The sequence below is a fragment of the Lemur catta genome, chromosome 23 (genome assembly GCF_020740605.2).
Source record: "Lemur catta isolate mLemCat1 chromosome 23, mLemCat1.pri, whole genome shotgun sequence".
Lineage (NCBI taxonomy): Eukaryota > Metazoa > Chordata > Mammalia > Primates > Lemuridae > Lemur > Lemur catta.
Genome location: NC_059150.1, coordinates 14,960,579 through 14,972,343, shown reverse-complemented (window position 1 = coordinate 14,972,343; position 11,765 = coordinate 14,960,579).

The window sequence follows — 11,765 nt, the reverse complement described above, 5'->3', positions numbered from 1 at the left end:
AATAAGTCCTAATGAGCTGTGGGTGCGAGAAGAACTGAGACGTCTAAGTGATGAAGGGGACTCAAGTTCTTTTGGAAAAAAAAAATGCTATGCAAAAACTTAAAAGAAATGCCCTACAAAGGAAGGCGCAGGGCGGAGAGAGAGAGCTCCCGTGTGCTCTTCGGAGGAGCCCTGGTGGCTCCCAGTGGGCCGGCCAGCCTGGCTGCAACGTTCAGCGGGGACGGGTGTCAGGTTGCTGCAGGTGTCGCTGACGGCCGGTGAGTGATTGCACCATCAGCTTCCTACCGCGATCCATCATGCGGCCCCAGCCGGTGAAGAATCACAGCCTCAGCGAGGTGCTGAGCCCAGCAACATATCATTAAACAAGGTTACCACCGGCAGATTTGTTCCCATGATCAATCTGGTCAATAACCGTTCCACCTCACCGTACAATTTCTCCCCCCACCTCCCCCCCCACCTTAAAACATAAACAAGTATTATGAAAGCACTTGCAGAACAATGTAAAGCTTTCAGAAGTCTTCATTTCTCCTGTGGCATTCTTTAAAAACCCTTATAAATCATGAAAAATAACCTTTACTACAGGATATATCCTCAGGCAAGTGCGCTACCCTAATTCCATATTTTATTACCTGATACTGACTGATTTTTTTTTTTCTCCAATTGATTACTGAATAGCATTGGGACAATTTCTTTTTTTATTTCCCCTCAAGTCTGCATAGCTCACTAGTTTCTTCCCTTAGGAGGTCCCAAATGAGATAGAAGTAAAACACTTATTGCTTTTACTGCTTAACTTTAATTCTCGTGTTTTGCATTTAACTCTTCACATGCCTTCTCAGACAAATCATTCGCTGGTATCAGGTACTTGCCTAACGGAAAGCATCTTGACTTCGTTACAGTGTAATTGAGACTGGGAAATGTGATAACCATTAGAACTGAGAATTGAACAGGACTCTGGCAAGAAATACCTTTTTTCAGTACTCTTCCCTGGCTGGTTTGAAACAAAAGATCCCAGGACCTATGGGAATTAAAAAACAAACAAACAATAATAAAAAAGCCCATATATATGAATGCTTTCTCCAGAAAAGAATATTTTCCAAACATAATCCATCCTTTCTAACGGGGCCTCCTTGACTTTTTCAGGAACTTTAATTTATCTCAGTTAGTATGCTTTTAAGATAATATCAGCCTTTAAATGGTAGATAAAATATTAATCTTATTCAAATGGATATCTTCTCCCTCATTCTGAAATTAAATTATTTATCTAGTTGCTCCTTATGTCTGAGTCACTTATGGTTGTAAGTTTATATGCATATAATTAAAAATATATGTATTAACATATATGATTAAAAATAGACACATTGGTGATCTTGGCCTTCTTAAAAAACATTAGTGTTTGAAACTTAATCACCCATATAAACTCAAGCTCAATACCACCCTCCAAAACTTTCATTAATACAAAAATAAAGTTTGTTCTCACTCCCACTTTTAGGCAAGGCTACCTTGAGACTGTCCCTGGGGGAGAAGACAGACTTTATTTTAAAATCCTTCCAGAAAAAGGTTTCTAAAAAGTCCCTGTTAAGTAATTGCATTGAGCAGAAAATCCATATAGAAACTCAAGTTGCCTAACCTATTTTTCTTTATTCTTTTATTTAAATCCGTTTCCTCTATTTCTTCTTTATCTTCTTAGTGGAGATGAATCGCAGCTGGGGATTTACGTCTGTGTAGAACACCATGTATTCTTAAGTTAAGCATTCATGGACGGGAGATTCATTCCGTTAAATGCTCATAGCACAAAGCATACCACTGGCTCAATAAATCCAAGACTTCTTGTCAAGTAAAAATCTAGATATTTAGAGAAAGTAAAATTCATTGTTTAGACTTAAAAGCATATTATTGTTTCTCCTTTTAAATGCATGATATAGTTCCTATTTATTAATGATATTCACTGTTTACATTATTTCTATTTGTGAATATTCTTGAAGTAATCCTTGCCAGTGAAGCCGGTTTTAAGAAGAATATCTAACCTATATTGATATTACCACTAGGAAATTGATTACCTACCTATAAATTACCTATAGATTACCTATTGATTACCTATAGATTAAAAGGATGCATTGTTCTTTACAAAGATGTGTTAGTCTATTCTATTCTGGCTAATGTGAGTTCCAAATTCTCCTCAGGAATATCATTTCATATATCAAGGCTGATGACATGATAAAAATGTTATAGATTGGTAGCTCTTAATTCATTTGTAGAAGAAAAATAGGAAAGATTTGTAGAAGGTCCAGGTCATATCTTTAGTTCAACAAATATTTATTGTATGCCCATTGTGCATAAGGCACTGTGTTTTAGTTTTCTCTTATAATAATTGCATGGTTGCAGATTACATTGCTATGTTCAGAAGATACTAAATCTGAGTCATGTAGTAGAGACTTAATTTGGTTAAAACCGAGATGACTTATAGTCTAGACACAATATTCATGGCAGCTTCGTAATGGGCTTAGGTGGCTCTTATAGTACAATAATGCAAAAGATTGAAGGAAGCTATTGCTTCCATAATATACTATAATTTGACTTAGGCTCTGTGTAGATACAGTCATCAATAACTCAGTAAAAACAATTTCACATCTAAGCATCGGCTCTAACGACAAAAATGCCTGGACTCTTGAAAGGAAGGTGATGGAAACACAAAGCATTCTTCCTATTATCCATTATCCTTCTTTTGCTATTGATTTAACTAATGACTTAAACTCCGATTTAGAAGGGCATAAATGAAAAAAAATATTTTAAAATATGTTCGTTGTAGGTGGCTTTAAAGAGCATTTTCATAACATGTTTGGTATTCTTCAGAAAATTATTATCAAGCATTAGCAAATAACCAAATACTGTTAATAATAGCATTTCACTTTTAATTCAATGAAATTTTTCTTTTATTCACCTGGACTAGGAATGTTTGTCCCTATTTAAGGGTCAAGTAAAACTTTCCCAGTCTCGTGTGTGTGTGTGTTTGTGTGTGTGTGCATTTGTGCATTTTTTATGTTTCTTCAAGTCCTTATTGTAAGCCCCAGCTGTATGCCTCTCACAAAATAGATAATTTCCAAAAGAACCTCCAACTCCATCTTAACATAAGTTTTATTCTCAGTGGAAATATTCCAGGAAAGTCAATCAAATACTTTAAAGATTCTATCGTGACATTTACTGTTCATTCTACATTTAGCTCTTAATTCACAAATCCTTCCTCGTAATTCCACTCACCTCAAATCAAATGTGTTATTCAGAATGTCTAGTGTATCCTGAGAGTTATTTAATACTTAGTGGCAGTGACCATTTTAGTCAGCTTCCGTATTTGTTTCTCTCTGGATCATTCTCTTTAGACACTGGATGGTGAACACAATATGTCAAGTAAGCCTTGAACCTTTGCCTTAACAGAAGTTAACCTGCTTTCTCACATCTGGCTCATTACCAAGTGGCTCGATGCAATTGGGATGAGATTCAATGCTAACTGTTATGTATGACCATTCTGTTCTTTTGTGAGTTCCAATTTCTCCTCCGTAATAAATTTCACCTATGTTCCTAGGTATAACAAAAGGAGCTCCTTTTCTTTTGAAAGAAAGAGAAGTATATTCATTTAAGCAAGGATGAGGTTCTGGGGTGCGGAGGAGGAGTGGTGTAGGAGGAAAGATTTTTGTTTTTGTATATTTAATTTCCTTGGATAAGGATACCCCTTCCTAGTTTCTACCTGTTGAAGCATAACCACAAGTAGTCAGCACAGCAGAGGCCGAGGTGTAGAGTCCTTCAAATGGCAATAATCTTAGTAATGTTGGGACTAGGGTCAGATATAGTGCCTCTCCTTCTACGAATATCAGGCAGCTGTGGTGTTTTTCTTATTATTTCCGGATAAAGCTGTATGCACCATGGCAAAACAAGACTAATTGAGAGTTTCTGTGTGTCCAATCAGCCGTGATGCATTAAGATGGCTAAACATGAACAGCAGGAACCTGTAAGTTCAGGCTCTTGCAATTCATCTCACTAGAGTAGACAAGTTGCAGGAAATCACCTCTACTAAAGCACTAAATACACTTGATTTTGCCATGTTGTTGACGTTTTGCTTGCTTGTTTGCTTGCTTGCTTTATTCAACAAACACGGTGGGGGCCTTCCGCAGGCTCTGTGATGACTGGGATTTTAAAAACACAGCTCCAGAGGCTTAAGGTCTAAAGCGGTAACCAGAGAAGCAATGAGCTCCTCCCAGGATTACGTGGTAAGTACAATGACATGGGTATGCATAAGGTGCTCATGGCATCAGGGAGCTATACTTTCCACCACAACATCAAGAAAGTTTTTGGAAAGGAGTTAATAATAGTAGGGCTGGGTGTAGTGGCTCACACCTGTAATCCTAGCACTTTGGGAGGCTGAGGCAGGATGACTGCTTGAGGCCAGGAATTTGAGAACAGCATGGGCACCATAGCAAGATCCTGTCTCTATTAAAAAAAAAAAATTACCAGGTGTGGCGGCACATGACTATAGTCCCAGCTATTTGGGAGGCTGAGGCAGGAGGATCGCTTGAACCCAGGAGTCTGAGGCTGCAGTGAGCTATGATAATACCACTGCACTCCAGGCTGGGCTACAGAATGAGAGTATGTCTCTGGGAAAAAAAAAGTAGGAGACTACTACCTGGAGAAGCCCCTCCCAACCCCAGGGGAGTACAATTAGGCAGGTGTGGCTGGCCACCTGATTGCCTACAGAGTACAGGTGAAAGACAAGGCTGTATCAATGGACAGGACTTACCACCTCCTCAAGGGATGTGCTGAGAAGTCTAGATTTAATGCTGGAAGAGAGCACAGTAACTCCTCAGTGGCCTTGGAAAAGGATTATCCCTCTTCTAGGTAAGACTTAAACTCAGAGCACCACCTAAATTTTAAAAATGTATATCTAAGGCCAGGTGTTGTGGCTTATGCCTTTAATATTAATACCAGCATTTTGGGATGCTGAAGTAAGAGGATCACTTGAGCCCAGGAGTTTGAGACCAGCCTGGGCAACATAGTGAAACCCCATCTCTACCAAAAAAAAAGAGAGAAAAAGAGAAACTTAGCCAGACACGGTGGCACGTGCCTGTAGTTCCAGCTACTCAAGAGGCTGAGGCAGAAGGATCACTTCAGCCCAGGAGTTCAAGGTTACAGTGAGCAATGATCATGCCACAGCACTCCTGGGTGACAGAGTGAGACCCTGTCTCAAAAAAATGTATTTCTAATAGCATTATAATGATAACAGCAATTACTCTCACTTTCCGTATAAGGCACACAAATCTCAGCCTTACAGAAGTTTATTGCTACTGTGCCCATTGAAAGCAAGATCAACCCCTTACATCTGAAAGTCATCGACAGAAAAGGAAGTAAAATTATTATAGAAATTGGCAATCATCTGAAGAAGCAAAAAGGTGAGTACCATGTTAAATGAAAAGGGGCCCACACAGCTAGTGAAATTATACTAATGGAGAAAATTGCATCACAAAGAGTTGTGATGCATATATTTTTATAAATATATTTTATATATTTATAAAATATATTTTATATATTATATATAAATATAAATATAAAATATAAAATATATTTTATATATTTATAAAATATATTTATAAAATATATTTTATAAATATATTTTTATAAATATATTTTATAAATATAAATGTATTTATAAAATACATATATTTTCTTTCTTCAAGTAGCATTGCTGTCAAAAGGATTGTAAAAGACAGAGAAACGGGAGGTGGGGAGGAGGTTCTAAATTTCTAAAGGAGAGGTGTTGTCAAGGGCTGTGGCTGGATGGATTGCTGGTGATAGACAACTAGTATGACTCTGTTTGTCATCTGTCCTCCACTAACCCTGTGAGGGATGTGACTCCTTAATTCCTGTTCTGCTCTGACAGCAGAAGCAGTTCTGTTTAGGAGCCTTCAGTGAGTGTCTGAGCTGGACACAGGCACACTGTGGTAGACATGCATTTGGGGGAAGACGGTCTCCAAGCCAACACCTTTTGCCTAACATATATCACAGCAGTTAATTGGGGAGGTCTTCTAAAGAGAAGATATTGGAGTCATATACAAAAGATCAAGTATTTCCATAAGGGATACTGTATTGAAAGAAATAAAACTTTGGCCTTAGCACAAAACCCAAAGTGGAAACACAAACATCACGCAAAAGGTTAAATAGAGGATATTCAAGAGCTGACTTCTTGTTTACATTTCAATTTCATGTATAATATTATGTCAAGCCAATTTCTGTGCCTTCAGTCATGTATAAACATTTAAGGAAGGGATAAAAATAGACTCTAGTTAAAATACAAGCTTATTCTTATTCCTAGCATCATATTTTGGCTTTTATGAACTTTATATAAATGGAATCATGCAGTATATAGTTTTTGCACATGGCTTCTTCTGTTTAATATTATGTTTGTGAGGTTCACCCGTGCTTCATGTGTAGCAATCTTTCTTTCATTTTCATTGGTGTACAATATTCCATTGTATGAGTATATCATAATTTATTTAGTCCTAGTATTGTTGATGGGCATTTGGGTAATTTCCAGTTTGGGGCTATTATGAATATTGCTGCTGTAAACATGTCTTCGGTGAGCATATGCATATATATCTCTCTGAAAGGTACATAGTTAAAAGTGGAATTGGTCACTGAGTATATGTGTTCAGCTTTAATAAATACTGCCAGTTTTGCTAAGTTGTTGTATCAATTTATAGTCTTCCCAGCAGTATCAGAGCTTGTTGCTCCACATTATTGCTAAACACTTGGTATTACTTTTTTTAAAAAATTAATCTTTCTGGAGAGTATGAAGTATTATCTCATTGTGGGTTAATTTGCATTTTCTGGTGACTGATGTTGAACACCTTTTCATATGTTTATTGGCTGTTTAATATACTCTTTGAAATGCCTTGTTTAAATCTTTTGTCATCAGATGTCTATATTTTTCTTACTGATTTGTAGGGGTTCATTTCTATTCTGGATTTAAGCAATTTGTCGGATATATGTACGACATATATCTTCTCTCGTTCTGTGGCTTTTTTATTCACTAGCTTAATGGTGTCTTGATGAATAAAAGTTCTTAAAATCAATACGGCCTAATTTATCAATTTTTTCTTTTATGATTAGTGCTTTTTTAACCTATTTAAGAAGTCATTGCCCATCCTCAAGTCCTACGAGACATTTTTCTATGTTAAAATCTAGAAAATTTATTGTTTTACTTCTCACATTGAGGAAACCAATTTGAAGTTGATTTTTGTGTTTTGTATAGGTGATGGTTAAGACTTTATTTTTCCCACATGGGCATCCATCTGGGCCCTTTCTCCATTGCACTGGAATGTCACTTGTTCATATATATGTGAGTCTGCTCTTGGGCTCTATTCTCTTCCATTAGTAGGTTTATTAGTTCTTGCACTAGTATCATGCTGTCTTAATTATTGTAGATGTATTAATATAAGTCTTCTGATGGTTTCAGTTCTGTAATTTTGTTCTTCTTCAAGGTTGTTGTGGATGATATTGATCCTTTTTGTTTTCTTATGAATTTAAAAATTTTTTTCATTTCCACAAAAGAAAACTGCTTTTTTATTGGAATTACAGTTTTCTATAGAGTAATTGGAGGGAGAATTGACATCTTTACAATATTGACTCTTTCAAACTATGAATATGGTACATTCCTCCATTTATTTGATCTTATTTAATTTCCTTCAGTAATGTTTTATAGTTTTTTAAAATTATCTATGTACACAGTCAGTTCATCTATAAATTATGACAATTTTTTCCATCCTTTTACCATTTATTTCTTTTTCTTTACTTATTGCCCTCTCAATAGCCTCCAATTTAATGTTGATGGTGGCAAGGATTCTTGCAACTTTTCCTACTTTAAAGGGGAAAGCTTTCAATACTTTGCTAATATATATTGTATTCGTTGTAAGTTTTTTGATAGCTATCCTATATCAGATTAAGTTTTCTTTTCTCCTGTTTTTCTTTGTGTTTTTATCATGAGTGGGTGTTAAGTTTTATCAAATGCTTTCGTTGCATCACTTTTTCCCCCTTTATTATGTTAATGTGGTCAATTATTTTGATTTTCAAATATTAAACCTATCTTGCAATTCTGGAATAAATACAACCTTGTGATAATTTATTTTCTTTATTTTAAAGCTATAATCTAAAGGGTTTTTATATATAAGCCAAAGAGTTGAAGCAAAGGGCTTCAAATTGACTCTACAAAACTTGGGCAAATATCACATTCCATTTTTACCATTGAAAGTTCCAATTTATCGATATTATAAAACAACAAGCCAAAATAGGTCAATGCTTATTTATAAGTAGAAAGACATTGCTATGGTTTGAGTTTGTCTCCACCAAAACTCATGTTGAAATTTGATCCCCAGTGTCACAGTGTTGGTAGGTGGGGCCTAGTGGAATGTGTTTTCCCTGTGAATGTGCGCAGCCTCTTATTTACCCACGGATGTGTGGAGAGCGTATTGAGCCTCTCTATGGCTCTCTTACTTCAAGGCTTTCCCTGTCAAATTTGTGGACAGTCTACAAGTTTTTTGCTCACCCCAGGTGGGATGGTAACTTCAGTATAGCAAAGCTGCAGTCTTTTGTTTCCCACTGAGTTTAGTACTTTTATGGACAACACTACCGTGTGTGGGCTCTTCTCCCTCTGCTCCAAATAAAATTACCCCTTTCGGTCAGCAAAGCTGCTGATTTCCACAGCCCAAGTCTGCTGATTTTCACAGCCAGCCCTGCCTGGGTAGCACTGTTGCACCAACTGAGCTGGGAAGAGCCCCTGGTAAGACTTCCCCATGCTCTCACTACTCTTACAGAAAGTCCAGCATTTTTCATGAATCATGATTCTAATTTTTTTTTTTTTTGTTTGCTTTTGGTCAATTTCCAGAGCCCCTAAATTGTAGTTTTTGGCAATTTTATCCAGTTCTATAATTGCTTTTTGGGGAAGAGAATCAGTCAATTGCTTCACTTTGCCAGAATTACTTTCCCACTGAGGGAGACTTTAATAAAACTTTCTCAGTTTTTGATTGGGTATCGTGGGTTGAGCTGCAGCTCCCAGTGAGCCACTCAATCTTGAGGATAAACAACCAATACTCTGCGGTGTACTCTGTTGCCAGATGATTTTGCCCAGCTGTAGACTCATGTAAGTGTTGTGAGCACATTTAAGGTGGACTAAGCTAAGCTATGATGTTCTGTAGGTTAGATGTATTAAACGTATTTTGGACTTATGATATTTCCAACTTATGATGGGTTTATCAGGATATAACTCCATCGTAAGTCAAGGGACATCTGTAATTTGTTTATACATTCACCTGTTGATGGGCATTTGGGTCATTTCCAGTTTTTAGCTCCTGTAAATTAAGCTGCTTTGAAAATTCTTGATGACTAATAATATTGAGCATCTTTGGCAATTCACGTATAGTCTTGTGAAGAATTTGTTCAACTCATCAAGTTTTTAAAACTAGGCTTTCGTCTTCTTAATATTGTAAGAGTTCTTTACAAATTCTGGGTGAGTAGTTTCTCAGACATAGCTCCAATATAAAATCTGGATACAAGTCTTTTGTCAGAATGCTTTCTTTCAGTTAGAGGTTTTTCATTTTTTTAATGGTATATTGAGGCAGCAGAGGTTGTTAGTTTGGATGGAGTCCATTTTATCAATTTTTTCTTTTGTGGTTCCTGATTTTTGTATCTTATCTAAGAATTTGGGCTACTTTGAGATTTAAAAAAACCCAAAACTTCTCTTCTGTTTTCTTTCAGATGTTTTATGGTTTTGATTTTTATGTTTAAGTATATGACCCATTTCAAGTTAATTTTGGTATATGGTGTGAAGTAAAGATCGAGGTAGATTTTTTTCCTATGGATAGACAGCACCATTTGTTGAAAACATCCATTTGCCATCGAGATACCTTGGTACCCTTGTCATACATCAATTGTCCGTATATGTGTGGATCTCTTTCTGGACTGTCTTTTCTGTTCCATTGAATCTTACATGAATACCACACTGTCTTGATTATTGCAGCTTAATAGTAAGTTTTAAAATCAGAGTAGTGTAAATCCTTCAACTTTATTTTCAAAATTGCTATGACTAATTTAGGTCCTGTACATTTTCATTATAAATTTTGGAACCAGCTTGTCAAGTTTTACAAAATCCAGCTGAGATTTTATTGAGATTGTCTTAGATCCATAGATCAATTTAGGGAAAGTTAACATCTTTACAATATTGAATCTTCCAATCTATCAATGAGTATAGAAAGTCTTTCCATTTCCTTAGAACTTCTTTGATTTATCATGGCAATAATCTGAGATTATTTTCAGTGTACAAGTCTTACGCATAATATATTTATACCTACATATTTCATGTTTTTAGGAGCCAGGTGCAGTCATTTGTGCCTGCAATCCCAGCTACTTGGGAGGCTGAGACAGGAGGATTGCTTGAGCCCAGAAGTTTGAGGCTGCAATGAGCTATGATCGTGCCACTGCACTCCAGCCTGGGTGACAGAACAACACCCTCTCTTTAGGAAAAAGAAAAAAAATAGTAGTAAAACTGGACACTGTTGCTTTCTTCCTGACAGGCAAAAAGCATTCAGTCTTTCACCATTAAGTATGATATTAACTATAGGTTTTTCATAGATCTCCTTTATTAGGTTGAGGAAGTTTTCTTTTATAATTAGTGTGCTGCTCATTTCTATTATAAATGGGTGTTGGATTTAAAATTTTTTCACATTTCTTTATGTCCCTATTGAGATAATCACACAATTTTGCATCTATCTGTTAATATAGTGAATTATATTGTTAGATTTTTCCATGCTAAACCTTGCATCCCTGGGATAAATTCCATTTAGTCATGATATATTATTGCATCAATCAAGGTTTGATCAGAGGAAAAGAACCACTATACTTGATATAGACTATGAGATTTATTATAGGAATTTGGCTTTATGTAGTTGTGGGAGCTAGCTAAATATTTTATGTACTGCTATTACTCCTATCTTTGGTGCTGGGACTGGCCCAAGTGTTAGAGAACCTGAAGAAAGAGATTCAGTGTGAGCTGGAAGAGTTGTGGGCTTGGCGACTGCCCCAGGAGTTGCATACGCTGGCCAAGGATTCAAAGAACTTGAAGGAGGAGATCTGGCAGGAGCTGGAGAAGCTGCAGGCTCAGCTGCTGCTTCCGGAGCTGCACACTCTGGCCCTAGATTCAGAAAAGCTAAAGGAGGTAATCCAACAGGAGCTAAAGGAACTAAAAGCCCGGCTACTGCGCAGTGCCAACAAGGTGAGTTAGCACATCAGTAACTATGTGTGTGCACTATAACAACACCAGGCGGCCACATCAACCTTCCATGCATAAAAGCAATATGGTTGTAGCTTCACTTCCACCTTCCATATCCCATGCAAAATGTTTCTTCAGCCAATGCTAACTTAAAATTATGGATGGAGAGACATTCTGGAAAACACAATTCCAGCTTAGCTAAGTTGATGCGATACAAATCCACTACAACTATCCTTTTTTTACATATTGCTTGATTTGATTTAATACTATATTGTTAACAATTTTTGCATCTATACTCATGAGGGATTTGGCTTGTAGTTTTCTTTTCTTATAATATCTTCATCTGCTTTTGGTATTAGAATAATAATGTCTTACAAAATAATTTACAAAGAGTCATTTTTTTAGAATAGTTTATTGATTGATTGATATAATACAACACTATTTTATTTGCTTGGTTGCTCAA